Source organism: Capsicum annuum, chromosome 5 (assembly GCF_002878395.1).
Source record: "Capsicum annuum cultivar UCD-10X-F1 chromosome 5, UCD10Xv1.1, whole genome shotgun sequence".
Lineage (NCBI taxonomy): Eukaryota > Viridiplantae > Streptophyta > Magnoliopsida > Solanales > Solanaceae > Capsicum > Capsicum annuum.
In genome coordinates, this window is record NC_061115.1 from 38,021,191 (window position 1) to 38,038,025 (window position 16,835).

General features: G+C 37.1%; 1 non-coding gene across 1 annotated transcript; it reads right to left on the reverse strand.

Moving 5' to 3' along the window:
* Positions 1 to 14,816: 14,816 nt before the first annotated feature.
* Positions 14,817 to 14,923, reverse strand: LOC124899120. The gene has a single exon (XR_007056258.1). It is a non-coding gene; the product is annotated as a small nucleolar RNA R71 (small nucleolar RNA).
* Between the last annotated feature and the right edge of the window lie 1,912 nt (positions 14,924 to 16,835).

A 16,835-nucleotide genomic window follows, 5' to 3' on the forward strand; every position in this document is an offset into this window, starting at 1 on the left:
GAAGAAGCAGGGAGCCACTATTTCTAGGCTTGAAATGGCCTACTCATCTTTGGCACAGTTACACAAGGAACTCAGGATTCACATAAAAAGATGAAAAAGAGCGGAAAGAAGAGAGATAAGTTCTTCACAAAGATATGGAAGGGAGTGAAGGGCCTCTGGAAGGTCTTGAAACCTAAAGATAGACTTTCATTTACTAGAGTTTAGAATGATGATACGGTCTCAGATGCATGTCCAGTCTCAGATGATGCTGGAGATGATGCGGAGACTGAGGGCAATGACAGTACTTGATGCGGTTACAGGGATCCCCCTTTACTCTTTTTATGATTACTTGATTATACAGTGAGGTCACTGCAAACTTTTAGTTGGGAGTGCTCATTTTTGTATTCATTTATTTTGACATGGTCTGTATTATTGAGATATTTGTTGGATGTTTTTATATTAATTTGGATGGTTTTTATTTTGGGTTGTAATAATTGGGCACCCTGATGGTGCCTATATTTCATGGATTAGTTGTCTGCTTTTATTTGTAGATTTTTATTTTATTCTTATTTTGTTCATGATGATGTCATACGAGCCTTTCCCTATGATATATTGTGATGAAATTCTTAAAGGAAAACATTGTGTGTGGGTTTTGATTCATAGATGCATGGGAAGTCTAAGTACTTATAGCATTAGAGTTTTGGGATCGCCCTTATACCTATGGTAAATTCTGAGTAGCCATATGATTTTCCCTTATCAGAGCCGAAATGTGAGATGATGACTTGGTTTGGTGCCATTAATAGCAAATTTTGTATGGTGTAAATCCAAAGCAAACACCCCCACCCCCGTCTGAAAATTTTAAAAAACCAAGGGCATAGGCATAAATAGTTTTATAACAATGCCTTACCTGTTTTTGTGACTCCAATGTCCTTAGTTTGCAGTACATGGTAAATACCTCCCTTTGTCTCTAGTAGGAAATGATATTGAGCCTCCTTGAAAAGTTTGCATGTCATGTGCAGTAAGCATAGTTGTTTAACTGTTATACTTATTTTTATCATCTAAAACTTAACTTGTTAGTATCTTAAGGCTAACCATGATTATGCTTGGTTGGAAAAATGATCTTAGGCCTTCTTTGTGAACATAGGAACCCACTTTAGCATAAATGTCCTACCCATGCATAGAATAGTATCCCTAGTCACCCACTTTGAGCCTTCAAGCCTTTCTTTGGCAACCACATTAAAAGCCTTGCACCATTTGATGTTTACCCCTCTTTTGAACCCTACTCTCCTTGAACTTGAAAATACAACTTAAGGCCAAAATCCTAAGTTGGGGTTGGTAATTTTTGGAAGAGGTAACCTTGGGCCATGGTAGTGTAAGTGGATGCCTAAAATCTAAGCAAAGAGACTAAGTGAAAAAAATGAAAAAGAAAGGTATCATCAATTGAAGGAAAAACATAGATTGGTCAAAAAAATAATTGAGAAGAAAATGCTTTCAAAGAGATGGGTGAATCAAGGTAGTGAAAGTTGACATATGTAAAGTTGAAAACAAATGCAGTGGCCCATGGACAAAAGTTTTATTGAATAGTGTGATGTAGATGCTCAATGAGGGTGTAGTCATTTTATTCGTAGATGGTATCATACCCTTTCCCCGAGCCTACATTAAAAGCTTGAAAAAGTACTTTGAGATCTCAAATCAAGTGTATTCCTTTTAGTGGCAATTGAAAATAAGGGCAATCAATGGTATGATACTCGTTCATATTGAGAGATTCCTTTTGAGAGTGAGTGTTTGCATTTTAATCCCTTGTTCTATGATAGATACTTTGGTGGGTGGGATTTTCTTTTTGTGAGGAGGTATGTAGACAAATTAAGGCAGGTGAAATTGTTATCATTCAAAAATGAGGCAAAAGAGTGTAGTTAAGTCACTATCGATGGAGATTCACATATAGAGAGTTAGTGATTGTTGCATTGTTGTTTTTTAAAGTCATTTGCATCTTGAAGATTGTGCTTTATGTTAAGGGGAGTTGTGAGAATATCTTTACCCATGCTTGAGAGTTGGTGCTAATCAAGTTTAAAGTCATTGTGACCATTTGGTCGTATAAATGGGCTTAAAATGTCATAGTATCATTGAAACACCTTGGCTTTTGACCCTTAGAAAATTTCCTAAGTTGAGAATCCTGGACATCATTCGACTTGTGCATACTAGTTGTATGATATGGTACATTTTAGGGGGTACCAATCGTATGATTGGGTATGATTTGGTCTAAGGACTTATATTTTGGATAGTGTAGAAGTCCAACTTGATGCCTAGGGTATGAGTAGTGTGTACCACTCATATGCTTGTGTACGAGTTAGTGGGGGGGGGGAGTTGTACCCTCCGTGCACGTTGTACAACTTTTAAGCTGAGGATATTTTAGACATTTCCCACCCCAAAACCATTAAGTTCCAACGTATTATAACATGTTGTGGCATCTCATAACACACTTTTAAAAGATCAACATTCCAAACACTCTCTAAACTCTCTCTTGAGGATTGGGCTAGGGTTTTCTTTGAGTGTTCATCTAGAGGCTCAAGGGTCAAGTTCCTTCAATGAATCTTCATGAATAAGGCATGCGACTCTTCCATTATTGTTAGTTCTCAAATATCATGTGTTTTATACATTGATTTTGATTCATTAAAAGTGGTTTTTAAAATAATAGTTGAGGATTTATTTGCACAATGTTGAGTATTGTTTTATTTTTATTTGAATTGTGTTTATACATGTTTTTGATGATGGTTTGCACATGTGGGTGCTTGGTAATTGTGGTTTAACAAATGGGTCAGGAGTAACCCTAAAATTAATGGTTTTACCTTGCTTTTTTTCTTGATAATAGCATGCCCTCAAAGTGCTTGTGAAAATGCCTAAGAGAAAAAACTAGTCACATGATGAATTGAGTATTACACTAATGCTTGGTATAAGAATTCTTATGAAGGATGAATAATTTTGTAAAGTTCTTGATGACCATAAATTGAATTGAAACGTATTTTGAACCAAGGCATTGGCCTAATGGATATGAATGGTTGGTAAATGATTTTGTGAAGGCCTTATTGGCCATGTAATGATATAAATGATAACCTTGGTGGTTTAGTTGTGTAAAAGGGTTTGAGTCCCTAAACATTAAATTGATTTATGTCTCTATTTGACAATGGGTTCGAGTCCCTAAATGTTGAATTGAATTGATGTCTTTGTATAGACAATGGTTTGAGTGCCAAAGCTGAACAATAACGGTTATGGAATTGTTGTACGCTTGTAAGTGGGGTTGGTATGATGATACCAATGGGATGCCTTCGGTAAGTAATTGGCTTGATGGTTGTGTATGTGAAATGATGGTTTTAAATTGGGTTTTAAAGAGGGATGTGTAGTCGGGCCATGAAAGTGGAGTCCAAAGGACTAAAACTGGAAACCATGCTAGCCGGTATGGGTGTCTTATGATCAGGTGGTTCGATTCTCCCAAATAAATATATGAATGGGAGGTTCGAGTCCCCTATGTTATATACATTGGTGCTATGTCACCTTGATTATGCTGGGAGGTTCGAGTCCCTCACATAGGCATATACGATTATGGATATTCTCTGGTTCGTGTGGCTACACGCATTGGGGACCTTCCATCTAGGGGTGAGCTAGGTCCATATAGCCCGTGGGTACATTTTTCTATGATGGTTATTCTACACAACCCAGGTTAATGTTTTAAAAGTACATGCTAATCTTGTTCCCTAGCCCGACATGGTATATATGTATATGTATGTATTGCATTGGTTGAATGTTTTGAACTGTTGGAATTGGTTGAATGGTTTTGAGCTATTGGCATTATTTTATCCTTATCCTTGAGTTACATTCTTTCTCTCCAACTGCTAATCATCTTTGATGCTGTATCCCCAAGCGATGCAGGTATTGCTCATATTCTTACACCTCGTACCAAGTGGTTGGACTCGAGAACTATTTGTGGTGACTTGAAGTGGTGAGCTTCCATACTTCAGAGGGCTCCATGTCTTGATTTGAGTTTTCTTATGTCTTTATTGTTTAGACTTGGACATTGGTTTTGGCTATGGTTGGGGGCATGCCCTAGCTGAATATTTTGGATTTCTTTTAGAGGCTTTGTATGGACAAACTATGGACTTGGGTATGTTATGTTATGGTATGGATATAGGCTTGGTTATTTTCTTGGTTATGTTATGGTTGTTCGTTGGTTGGATTGAATAGCGGGGTGATCTCCGATCCTTGTTAGACTAGAAGTTCCCATTGCATCAAGATCCTACTTTGGGTCATGTCACTCATTGAGTACGAAGTATTGTTGCTTGAGGACAAGCAAAGGCATAAGTTGGGGGTGTTGATGAGTGGTAAATTTACCACTTATTTATATCTACATTTGTGCACACTACTATGATTAAATTGTATAATTGAGGCAAAATTTGCCATTTGAATGTACTAATTCCTATGTTTTGCATGTTTACAGGTAAATGAATGGAAACAAGTGAAGGGAGTTGAGAAGAGAACAAAATAGGAAAAGTCAGAGCAAAATCTGGAAAATCCAAAACAGGGACTAATCCTCAGTAACCACAATCGTGGTCTGAGGGTCGCGATTGAGACAAGGCAAGATTATTCAAGTTTGATGATCGCAATGGGCTCACCGCGATCGCGATCAAGCAATGTCGATCACGATCGTGCGGCCAAATGCCTAGGGGAAGTTTTGTAATTTCAAGTAGCTAAATCCCAAATTCTATATAGGGCGAAAACCTTTTCACTTTTGAGATATATCCCAACTAGAATTCAATTTTTGGCATTGTATAAAACCCTACTAAATTGAAAAAATAATTGTAGTTAATTTTCCAAGGATTTTAGTTGTTATTGAAGTTGAATTTGATATTTCCCTTACTTTGACTCTTCAATGGAAGCTTTGAATGTCAATTTGGGTATATTTCTTCTCCCAAACTTCATGAGTAGCCAAACATCTATCTTGGGATTATGTTGGAATAGGGTACAAATGTGTGTGGGTTTTGATTGTTAGTGGAGATTCTTGGTTAATGATGTTGGGTTTCACTAATACTTGATTTTTGAATTGGAATTTGTTGGTGAAAACCCCAAATTCCCAAAATCCCACATCATCCTTGAAAGAGGGATGTGGTTATTCTTTTAGATCCTATATCATCATTGAAAAAGGGACATGAGTGATAAGTATTTGTGAACAATAGTTAGATGTTAGCATATTCCTTTACATTGTCTTAGAAATAAGGATGGATTGTGAATTTGCTATGTCTTGGGCATCTTCCTAGAAATAGGGATGCCCAATTAAGGTTTTGGGTTGATTTGTTTTCTACACCCATGAGGTATTCAAAAGGATCCATGGGTTATATTTTGGTGTTTGGTTGAAAGAATAACATCAAAACCCCTAACCTAGCATACCCATATAGTCATTAACTAGAGTTTGAATTTTATTCTTAGATACCCATGCATTATTTGCCCCTAGGAAAACATAATCCCAAGACCATTCTCCTATTGAAATCTTATCTACAATTGTTGCTCTAAGTTGGTAGTTCAAGTAGACTTTGTTTAAACAACCTTTCAAACCATACCCCCAAATTTTAATTTATGTCTTACTTTATGTTTACATTGCGGGTAAATACTTTGTAGCTTTCAACACCCATATAATTCGAATACTAGTTACACTCCTAGTTGATTCGACCCCAACTCAAGTTGGGTTATTGTATTGACAATGATCGTCCTACACTAAAATAATGGTATAAGTGAGCGTGATCAGTGGGGAAGTGTTCGTACCAACCTAATATGCAAGAAATATGGTGAGAACCATAAAGGCAAGTGTATGGCTGGTAGTGATGGGTTCTTTGGGTGTGGCAAGCAAGGACACAGTCTTGGGGAATGTCTAGTGGTTTCTCAGAGGGTAGGGATGTCCATCAACAATTCTATTTAAATTTGTTAGCATATCCCACAGTGTTCCCTACTCAGTAGGGTGGATCATATAGTACAACTAGAAGATAACATTATAACAGGTTCTATGGCCTTCAAACTCAACAGGATCAGAAGGGTTCTCCTGATGTAGTCATGGGTTCTATAAATTTTTTGTATTCATGGTTCTGCATTATTAGATCCTGGAGCTACACTTTTTTGATAACTCCTTATTTAGAAGTAAACTTTGATGTCATCCCCAAAATCCTCTCAGAGCCTTTCACAGTCTCTTCTCCAATTGGTAACTCAGTCATATCTAAATGGGTATACATAAATTGCCCAGTTATAGTTTCCTACAAAAGTCACCTCAGTTGATCTTGTAGAGTTAGACATTATTGATTTTGATGTCATTGTTGGTATGGATTGGCTCCACTTTTGCTATGCCTCAGTTGATTTTAGAAATAGAGTAGTCTAGTTTCAGTTTCAAAATATGTCAGTCATAAAGTGGAAGGATAGTACCTTAGTGCCTATAGGTCGGTTTATCTCTTACCTTAAGGCTAGAAATTTGATCTCTAAAAGGTGTATCTATCATCCTGTTCAGGTTAAGATTACAAAATCAAAACCCCAACTCTTGGGTCAATTCTTGTGGTGAATGAATTTCTAGAAGTAATTCCAGAAGACCTACTAGGAGTTCCTTTAGAAAGAGAAATTGACTTTGGAATAAATCTCCTTACAAATATCCAACCTATTTTAATTCCACCCTACAAAATAGATCCAATTGAGCTTATAAAGTTGAATGAACAATCAAAGAACCTCATAGACAAGGGTTTTATCAGGCCCAACATATCTCCATCGGGTTCTCTAATTCTTTCAGTGCATAAGAAAGATGGTTAACAACATGCCAAAACAATTACATCACTTGGGGAAATTCACAACCCCTTTAGTTCAATTTTACAATTCCCATATCTCTCTTAATTAAAAAACTAGTTTCATACTATGGGGTTGGGGTAATAACCACTTCAAAAGTCATAAGTTTGAGACAATCACAATTCCATAGTTCATTGATCATACCCATGCTCCTATAAATTCAAAACCTTAATTAAAGCATGAAAAATCATGTGTAAACCATGGGAAAGCATTAGTCAACAACAAGCATTTAAAACCCCCAACACTTGTTATAAACCAACATGAATATCTCATAAAAAATACTTAAAAACATGTGTTTTTAACATATTAACAATGAGAGAGTGTAACATGCCTTAAACACCAAGAAATCTTAAGAGAAATCGACCCTTGATTCCTTAGATCACCAACTTAATGAAGCCCTAGATTGACTTGCTTGAGGGAATTTAGAGAGCCTTTTTAGAGTGTTTGAGAAGTTACTTTGATTTCTTTCTGAGTGCTAATGACACCCTAAATATGTTATAAGATGTGGGTTTTAATTTGGGTAAGAGGTTAAATTTTTGGAATGTCGTTAACTTAAAAGTTGAAAAAGTTCCGCCATTGACTACGGGTCAACCAGTGAATCATAGTCACTCCTTATGACTTGTCACCACGAGTAGTAACCAAGATAGTCTCTAGGACCCTCACCCACTGTGGACCCAATGAATCAACTAATACCACTCGTAATAAGACCCTACAACTTATAGGGTCTAGTCATAATAAACACAGAGACATCCTACAATTTTGACCCAATGACTCATAACAAGTCGTTACGGCTCATAGTGAGCCACTAAAACTCAAAGCAAAACTTAGCCATTTAATTTCTGATTTGGTTATGATTCCATCCCAACAACTCGTTATGAGTCTTTATAACTCGTGTCCCCAAGTTGTATCCAAGACAGCAACTCAAGAACCATTCACTAGACACCATACGACTAGGGTCACCTGACCCGTCAAGACACATTACGGCTTATTTGTTGAGTCATTGGCAGGGCAAAAATCTCAGAACTTAGAAAATTTTTGATAACCAAAAACCCGGGGCATTACATAGTCCCCTCCTATATATCATTCGTCCTCTAATGATAGGAAAGACATTTATTACCATGATTTTACTTCACATACCTCTGACCTTACCTTTAACATAGACAAAAAATAAAGATTCCATGGAAATCACTCTTTTCTTTAACAAATTCAGAAAACAAAGATGTTAAGGAATACATATACCGTAAGCACGTTTATGCAAAATGATAAACAAGAACAGATACTTGGACTTCATGTCCTCCTCAACTTCCCAAGTAGCTTCCTCAACCTTTTTGTTCCTCCATAGAATCTTTATCGAAGTCAAGTCCTTCATCCACAATCGATGGACTTGACGATCCAAAATTTCAACTAGGACCTCCATATAGTACAAGGAATCCAAAATACCCACCTTCTCTAAAGGAACAACCGCCAAAGGATTACCAACACACTTCCTTAACATCGAAACATGAAACACCAGATGAATGAAGCTCAAACTAGAAGGAAACTCTAATTTATATGCCATATGACAACCCCCTCTTCAACACCTAGTACGAACTAATGTAACAGGGACTGAGCTTCCCTTTCTTACCAAACCGCATCACTTCCTTCATAGGAGACATCTTTAAGAACACCCAATCATCCACACTAAACTCTAACTCCCTTTGCCTTACATCTATATAGGTCTTTTGGCAGCGTTAAGTCTATCCCAAATTACCTTCACCTTCTCCATGGCTTGGTGAACCAAATTAGGGCCAAAGAACTTATTTTCACCGACCTCAAACCACCTAATGGGAGACCTAAAACTCCTACCATATAAGAACTTAAACAGAGCCATACCAATGCTAGAGTGATAACTATTGTTGTATGAAAATTCTATGAGAGGCAGGTGGTCAAACTAACCACCCCCATAATTAAACATACAAGCCCGAAGAATGTCTTCTAAGATCTGAATCATCCTTTTTTCTTGCCCATCTGTCTACGAGTGGAAAGCGGTACTAAGGGTCACTTTAGTCCCCAAACCTCGCTGGAACAACCTCCAAAAGTGAGATGCAAACTGAGTACCCCAATCAGACATGATGGAAACTGGAGTACCATAAAACTTCACAATCTCCTTAATGAACAACTTGGCAGAATCATCGAAAGAGAAATTTGTCCTCACTGGCAAAAAATAAGCAGACTTAGACATCCTATCCACGGGGACCAAAATCAAATCAATTTACTGGCGAGACCATGGAAGATCGATAACAAAACTCATATTAATTATCTCCCATTTCTACACCGGCAGCTCAATCTCTTAGTCAATCCATCGGGCCTTAAGTGATCTACCTTCACTTGCTGACACACTATACAGTTAGCCATAAAATTGGCCACATCCCACTTCATATTGCTCCATCAATAAATTTCCTTGAAATCATGATACATTTTCATCGATATCAGATGAATATTATAATTTGAATCATGAGCTTTGGCCAAAATTCATCCTTGCGACCCATAAACATCAAGAACACACAATATGCCTTGGTACCTCAAGATACCATCACCACCAATCTTGAAAACCATCACTTTTTTCCTACCTACATTATTCTTGATTTGTATCAAGATAGGATCCAACACTTGCTTCTCCTTTACCTCAGCACCAAGAGATGACCTCGCTACCTCTTGATAAATCACATCACTATCCTCTAAATCAAAGAGATGGACTCCTATATTAGCCGAATAGTGAATATTTTTCACCAAATCCCACTTTTCCTCATCCATATGAGATAAGCTTTCCATGGACAACCTGCTAAGAGATCAGCAACCATGTTAGCTTTACCTGGATGATAGTGGAGACTCATGTCATAGTCTTTTAGCAAGTCAAGCCATCTCCTTTACCTGAGATTCAATTCTTTCTGGGTGAACACATATTGCAAGATCTTATGATCAAAATAAATATCAACATAGACACAAATAATACTGCCAGATCTTTAATGCCAGTACCACCACTAATAATTCAAAATCATGGGTCGAATAATTCTTCTCATGAACCTTCAACTATCTAAAAGCATAAGAAACCACTTTGCCCTGCTGTATCAATACATAACCCAATCCCACCCGAGATGCATCACAATAGACAAAAAAACCACCAGTGCCTTCAGGAAGAGTCAAGACCAGAGTCAAAGTCAACCTATTTTAGCTTCTACAAACTACCCTCACAAGCATTAGACCAAAAGAATTTCACCTTCTTCTAAGTCAACTTAGTCAACGAGAAAGTGATAGAAGAGAAAATTTCCACAAACCTTCTATAATAGTCGGCTAAACCCAAGAAACTCTGAATATCAGATGAAGTCGTGGATCTAGGACATTTTATGACCACCGCAACCTTCTGTGGATCCACCATGATCCCTTTATTATAAACAACATGACCTAGATAAGTCACAATGTTCAACCAAAACTCACACTTAGAAAACTTTGGATATAAATACTGATCCCTTAAGGTTTACAGCACAAGGTGGAGATTATCGGCATGATCCACCTCTCTCTTAGAATACACAAAAATATCATCAATAGAGTCAATCACAAACAAATATAAGAACTAATGGAAAACCCGATTCATAAGATCCATAAACGAGGCTGGGGCATTGGTCAAACCAAAGGACATCACCAAAATCTCAAAATGACCATACCACGTTTGAAAGGCAGTCTTAAGGATATCCTCGTCCCTAATCTTCAACTGATGGTACCCATACTGAAGATCAATTTTGGAAAAAAAGTCAGCACCCTAAAGTTGATCAAAGAGATCATCAATCCTCGAAAGTGGATACTTATTCTTCACTGTCACTTTATTCGATTGGCGGTAAGTAATACACATCCGAAGGGAACCATCTTTCTTACACACGAAGAGCATGGGAGAACCCCATAGAGACACACTAGGGTGAATAAAACCCTTGTCAAGAAGATCTTTCAACTGCTCCTTGAGTTGCTTCAACTCAGTCGTAGCCATCCTATAAGGAGTGATATAAATAGAACGAGTGTCTAGAAGAAGATCAATCCCAAAATCGATTTCCCTATTAGGAGGAATACCAGGAAGATCATTACAAAACACCTAAAACAATTCATAGACAATAGGGATAGTCTGTAAGGAATGACCATCGGATCTAGAATCCTTAACATGCACTAATGATAGATGCACTAGGGAACTACCTTCCCATTCTATTACCGGCTCTTTTGGGAAATGGAAACTGACCCTTTGGGTTTGACAACCAAGAGATGTATAGAACGACAACTACTAATCCATCCCCAAAATCACGTTGAAGTCTAACATGTCCAACTCTATTAGATCCACCAAGGTCTCCCTATCATAAACTGACATCAAATAATCCCTATAGACTCTTCTCACCATAGTGGAGTCACCCATAGGGGTGGACACTAAGAAAGGGTTTGAAATACCCTCAGGATCAAAATAAAAATAGATCACCATATAGGGGTCACATAAGTGAGAGTAGACTTGAAATCAAGTAGACAATATACATCATGAGAAAAATTTTAAGCATACCAATAATAATATAGGGGGATGATTCAGAATCTTGGCGAGTGACAAGGGCATATAAACGGTTCTAACCAGTGCTGGAGCAAGAAGCAAAATTATCACCCTTTTGTGTAGGAGCAAATAAAGTAGCAGCAGGAATCTTATTCACCCTAGAAGTAACCTTAGATGGGCAATCCCTCTACAGATAACCAGTCTGACCATATTTAAATAACTTATTCCTCTTTTCCTCTAAAAAACCATAATGCATCTAACTAAAAAATCTACAACGAGGATATGATGGAGCTGACTGAGCGCCGCTAGCCTATGACTTGCTCCTTGTTCTCTAACACTATCATACTGAGAACGACGATCGCCTAACGACTTCAAATAAAGTGCACTAGCCATAGAGTAAAAACTAGAATTGCCCAACTTCTTCTTAGAATAATTTCCACTATCTCTACCACTCTATTGCTGACCTCAACTCTATTTTAAATAGAAGGAACATATTATTATCCCTCTCACTAATCTATGCTTGCTTATTCTTTTCTTTCTCCACTTGTTGCATATATATCATAAGTCTAGAGATGTCCATATCCTTATTCAATAAGGCAACCTTGCTCTCTAAGATTAACTCATGGGATAACCTAAAGCATACTTCCTTATTCTATCCCTCAAGCTAGACACCAATGTAGGAGCATAATGTGATAAATTACTTTAAAGCATACTCCTTTACTGACATCTTGCCTTGCTTCAGATTCATAAATTCCTCATCCTTAACCTCCCTCAAATCCAGAGGAAAGAAGCGGTCAAGTAAAGTACTAGAAAAATTACCCCACAAATCAAACTCAACATGTTCACCTCTAGAATGGTCTTACTCATCATACCATTGGTACGCTATATCCTTTAATTCATAGGCAATGAACTCTATGCCCTCCATATTAGTAGCATGCATCACACAGAAGATCTTTTCTATCTCATCAATGAAATTTTAAGGATCTTACTCAACTTTAGATCCAGTGAAAATAGAAGGACTCAACCTCATGAATTGGCCAACCCCAGTGATGTTGGAAGTATTTATGCACTCTAGTGTTGCAATTCTAGCTTATTTAACCTTGTTTTGAGGATAATTTGTGTTATTTATGTGCAATAATGATATAAACAAGCATATAAGTGTTCAAGGATGTGATTACAATGTGCAAAGGTGTTTTCGAACAAGTTTGTAATTACATGAGAAACTTAGAGTTCAATAGAGAAAACTAGTGTTACTAGCTTGAGCTAGGTGTTTGTCTAGTCTATCTCAATGGGTTCTAGTGTGATAAATGAGTTCCAAATGATTTAATTATATGTTTATAAGTGGAAAAACTTATTTATAATGCGTTTTGGTCAATTGAATCCAACCAAGAGTCAAAATAATAAGTTAATGCTCAACATAAGCAAGCTTAGTCTTAGCTCGTGTTTTGAGTTCGTTGTTCTTGATATTGGGTTATGTTGATCTCTAATACTTGGTGTATTATGATGTAGGATGTTTTGTGAACTGATTATGGTGGTATATGGATGTATACAGGGCTAGGAAATGAGTGGAAATATCACACAAAAGTTTGGAGTGGACCAATAGAAACACAAGACACAATATGACAAGAAGAGAATGCCTGGGAACTCACGAAGATTAGAGGAGTTTTGCAGTGCCACTAGCGATGAGAATGGTGGAGCATTGCGAAAAAGGGACAATCAGCAATTGTCAATTTCTAGTAGGTCAACGCGATTATAGTGCATCGCGGGCTTATAACGTTGAGTACTCTAGTGCGACGCGATGAAGTTCAAAAGTGGGAAATCTATGGCCAGCTATAAAAGGATAACATGAAATCCTATTCCTACACGGCTTATGATTAGTTTACTATAAATAAAATGTATTATAACATGTTTTGGACATCTTTGGATGGCTTGGAGAAGAGAGGAGGCTACTACAACATTATTTTTAGGTTTTTCATTCTTTAATTTAGCTTCTTTATGGTTGATCACTCATATAATTATTTGGATGATGATTATGACTATTAGTGGATAAAAACTCCCTTTCTGGGGTTAAAGCCAAAAACATGACTACTATTGTTTTGGATTAATTATGCTTAATTTGCTTATCATATTTGGTAGTTTGTTTATTATTATTTAAATTATTTTAAGGAATGATCACCCTTAGAATACATATATTGTAAACCTTGTGATCTCAGGAGTGGGAATAAGGAGATAGATTATGGGGATGAACAAAGTAGGGTTCTTATTCTTTTATGAAATAAGGAATTCAAATTAGCATATAGGACAGGGATGTATCTAGAAGCCTTACTCTATTTACATGTTAGAGGATAGCTTAAAGAACTTAATTGGATTATTACATCCCCATTCAATGATGTAGTAGTAATGTCCAAATTAGGTAAATGGTTAGATGTTGAGAGACCATGATCATGCAATTAACTTTATGAATCAACAACCAAGATCAAAAAGTTAACGAATAAAGTTCAATAATGTAGTATGATTGTTCAAAGTGATTTAACGTTGGGGTTTCTCCTATTGACTATATCAATATCTTTATTTTATGCATTTGTTACTTTACTTTAGTTTACAAATATTCAAAACTCTTGTTTGGTTACACTTGCACTAGATTGATGTAAATTGTGAACTGAAATCAAATGGTTGTTAAAACAAGTCCCTGTCGGATAGATATTTGGCTTTCTTGAAGGCCATTATATTACTTTGTAGACCACAGACACTTTTGTTTGCACTTGGGTACTGTCAAGTTTTTGGTGCCGTTGCCAAGGACTTGTAATTTGACAACTATTTTATTTTTAGTTTTACTTTTTGGATATGTTTTATGCTTGGTCTTGGTTTCGTATTTGTAGGAAACAAGTTTTGAAAGTAGTACGCTTGCAAGGGCTCGCGAATTAGTTATACCAAGCCCCAAACTTGAGCAATTATTCCATCAACGAATGAGAGAAGCAATCTTTCTCCCCTATTTTCCGCAAATCGAGGAAGATCAAGATAATCCTACTATCATGGCTGATGAACAAGTAGCACGCATGATAATTAAAGAAGTGGTAATCCCACTTCCAACAAATTTGACCTCCCCATTTAGAAGCCTGTAGCTAAGGGCAATTTTGAGCTCAAACAGAATGTGGTACAACTTCTGATTAGCAGTGGATATTTCACAGGGCTTTCATTTGAAGATCTACAGGTCCACATGCAAAAAATTTTAGAAATCAGTGATACATTTATCCCTACTAGTGTGCATGTAGACTATGTGAGGATGACTCTATTTCCTTTTTCACTATTGGGAGAAGCAAAAAAGTGGTTGAATGCTTAGCCGGCAAATTCAATCTCATCATGGGATGACATAGCACAGAAATTCCTCATCTATTCCTTTTCATCTGGCAAGACTGAGAGACTCCAAAGTGAGATTGTGTGATTCAAACAGAAGCCAGGTGAGAATCTATACCATGCTTGGGAGCACTTTAAGGAACTTCTTAGAGACTGTCCACATCATCAATAGTCCAATGAGGTACTAGCTCATACTTTCGTAGAGGCACTTGACCACAATACAAAAATTCTGTTAGATTCAGCTGGTGGTGGTCAAGCTCTTGAGATGACTTATGATGAGATATACACTTTATTGGACTGCATAACTCAAGAGAATCAAGAGTGGCATTCAGATTCTAGAAGTACCCCAAAAGAATTTTAGGTATATTAGAGGTTGAACAATTTACTACCATATCTTCTCGAATCTCTGCATTGCAAAATCAAATAAGCAGTTTAAAGTTGGGAACTGCACTGCCTGTAGCCAAACTTAATACAATATACAAGCTGCAAGGTGGTATGAAGTTTGTGGTAAAAGTGGACATTCAGTAGCTATGTATGATGCAAATCCAGAATCGGTGATGTATGCGGGCAATGCTCAAAGGCAAAATTATGGGAGCGCCTACAACATGAAGTGGAAGACTCAACCACTAAATCAATAATGGAATGCACAACCCACAAAATTTTCAGAAACCACAAGCTCAACCAAATCAGTCAACTAGCAACTTGGAGGAGATGATGAAACAGATTCTAGCTAATCAAATACAATTGAATGCAGATGTAAAAAACCAACAAACTTCTATGAGAAGCTTAGATTTGCAGTTGGGGAAATTACAATAGACACTAAATACCAATCCTTAAGGTGGTTTGCTAGGAGATACAAAAAGTCCAAAACAAGTAATCACAATCACTTTGAGGAGTGGTAATAAGCTGAATAAAGAACCTCTAAAGGCAACTAAGGAGGTGGATGCAAAGTTGATTCCCCAAAGGTATATGAAAAAGTTGCTGAAGAGTCGAGGAAGTTTGAGTACTCAAAAGAAAAAGCTGATGAAAAAGTGAAGCAGATGCCGCAACTCCCTTTCCCGTACAAGCACAGAAAAGCAAATGAGGATGCATGTTTTAAGAAGTTCTTTGACATGTTCAGAAAGCTTCACATTAACCTTCCTCTTTTAGATGTTTTGCAGGGTATGCCCAAGTACGCTAAGTACATAAAATATATAGTTGCTAATATGGTAAAGCTACAGGATATTGAAATGGTATCAGTCACTGAAGAGTGTAGTACTATAATGACATAGAAAATGCCTAAAAAGATTAAGGACCCACGGAAGTTCACTCACCCCATTCAGATTAGGAATAGTGAGATGGTCCACACGCTGAGTGATTTAGGGGAAAGTGTCAACTTGATGCCCCTATCTTTGTTCAATATATTGGGCTTGGGAAAGCTAAGACCGAGCTTGATGCTATTGTAGTTGGCAAACGGGAGCATAGACTATCCCGAAAGAGTGATAGAAGATGTCATCATAAAGGTTGGTAAATTTAGTATTCCTACTGACTTTATTTTTCTAAACTTTCAGAAAGACGAATAGGTACCATTCATCTTAGGGTGTCCATTATTAACAACGGAAGGAGCATTGATTGATGTAAGAAAGGGTGCGCTTACAATGAGATTGAAGGATAAAGAGGTGGTCTTCAAAGTATACAAATTCCTAAACACACTATCCCATTATAAAGTTCTATGGATGATTACTGTTATTGAAAGGGATGAGTGTGGGGTCGTTGGTCTGCCAAAGACCTCTTCGGATACCCTCTTTAAGTAGCCAAAGCTTCTACCACCTAAGCCCGACATGATCTAAGTGGATGAGCCTGAAAAGGCTAATGTTAAGAATATTGTTGACCTTGAGAGTTCACACTTAAGAGGTCAGAATTGAATTAGAAGATGACCTCCAAGTGTGAGAAAAAAGATGAAGGAATTTGGCTAAGTCGTAGTTTGGTCGTGTTGCGACACAAAATTAGGCGTTGCTTGGGAGGCAACCCAAGTTAAGTAGGTATGTTTTCTTTTTGGTTTTTAGTTTTTATTTCACATAGTTTTTCTTTTTATTGAGTCACA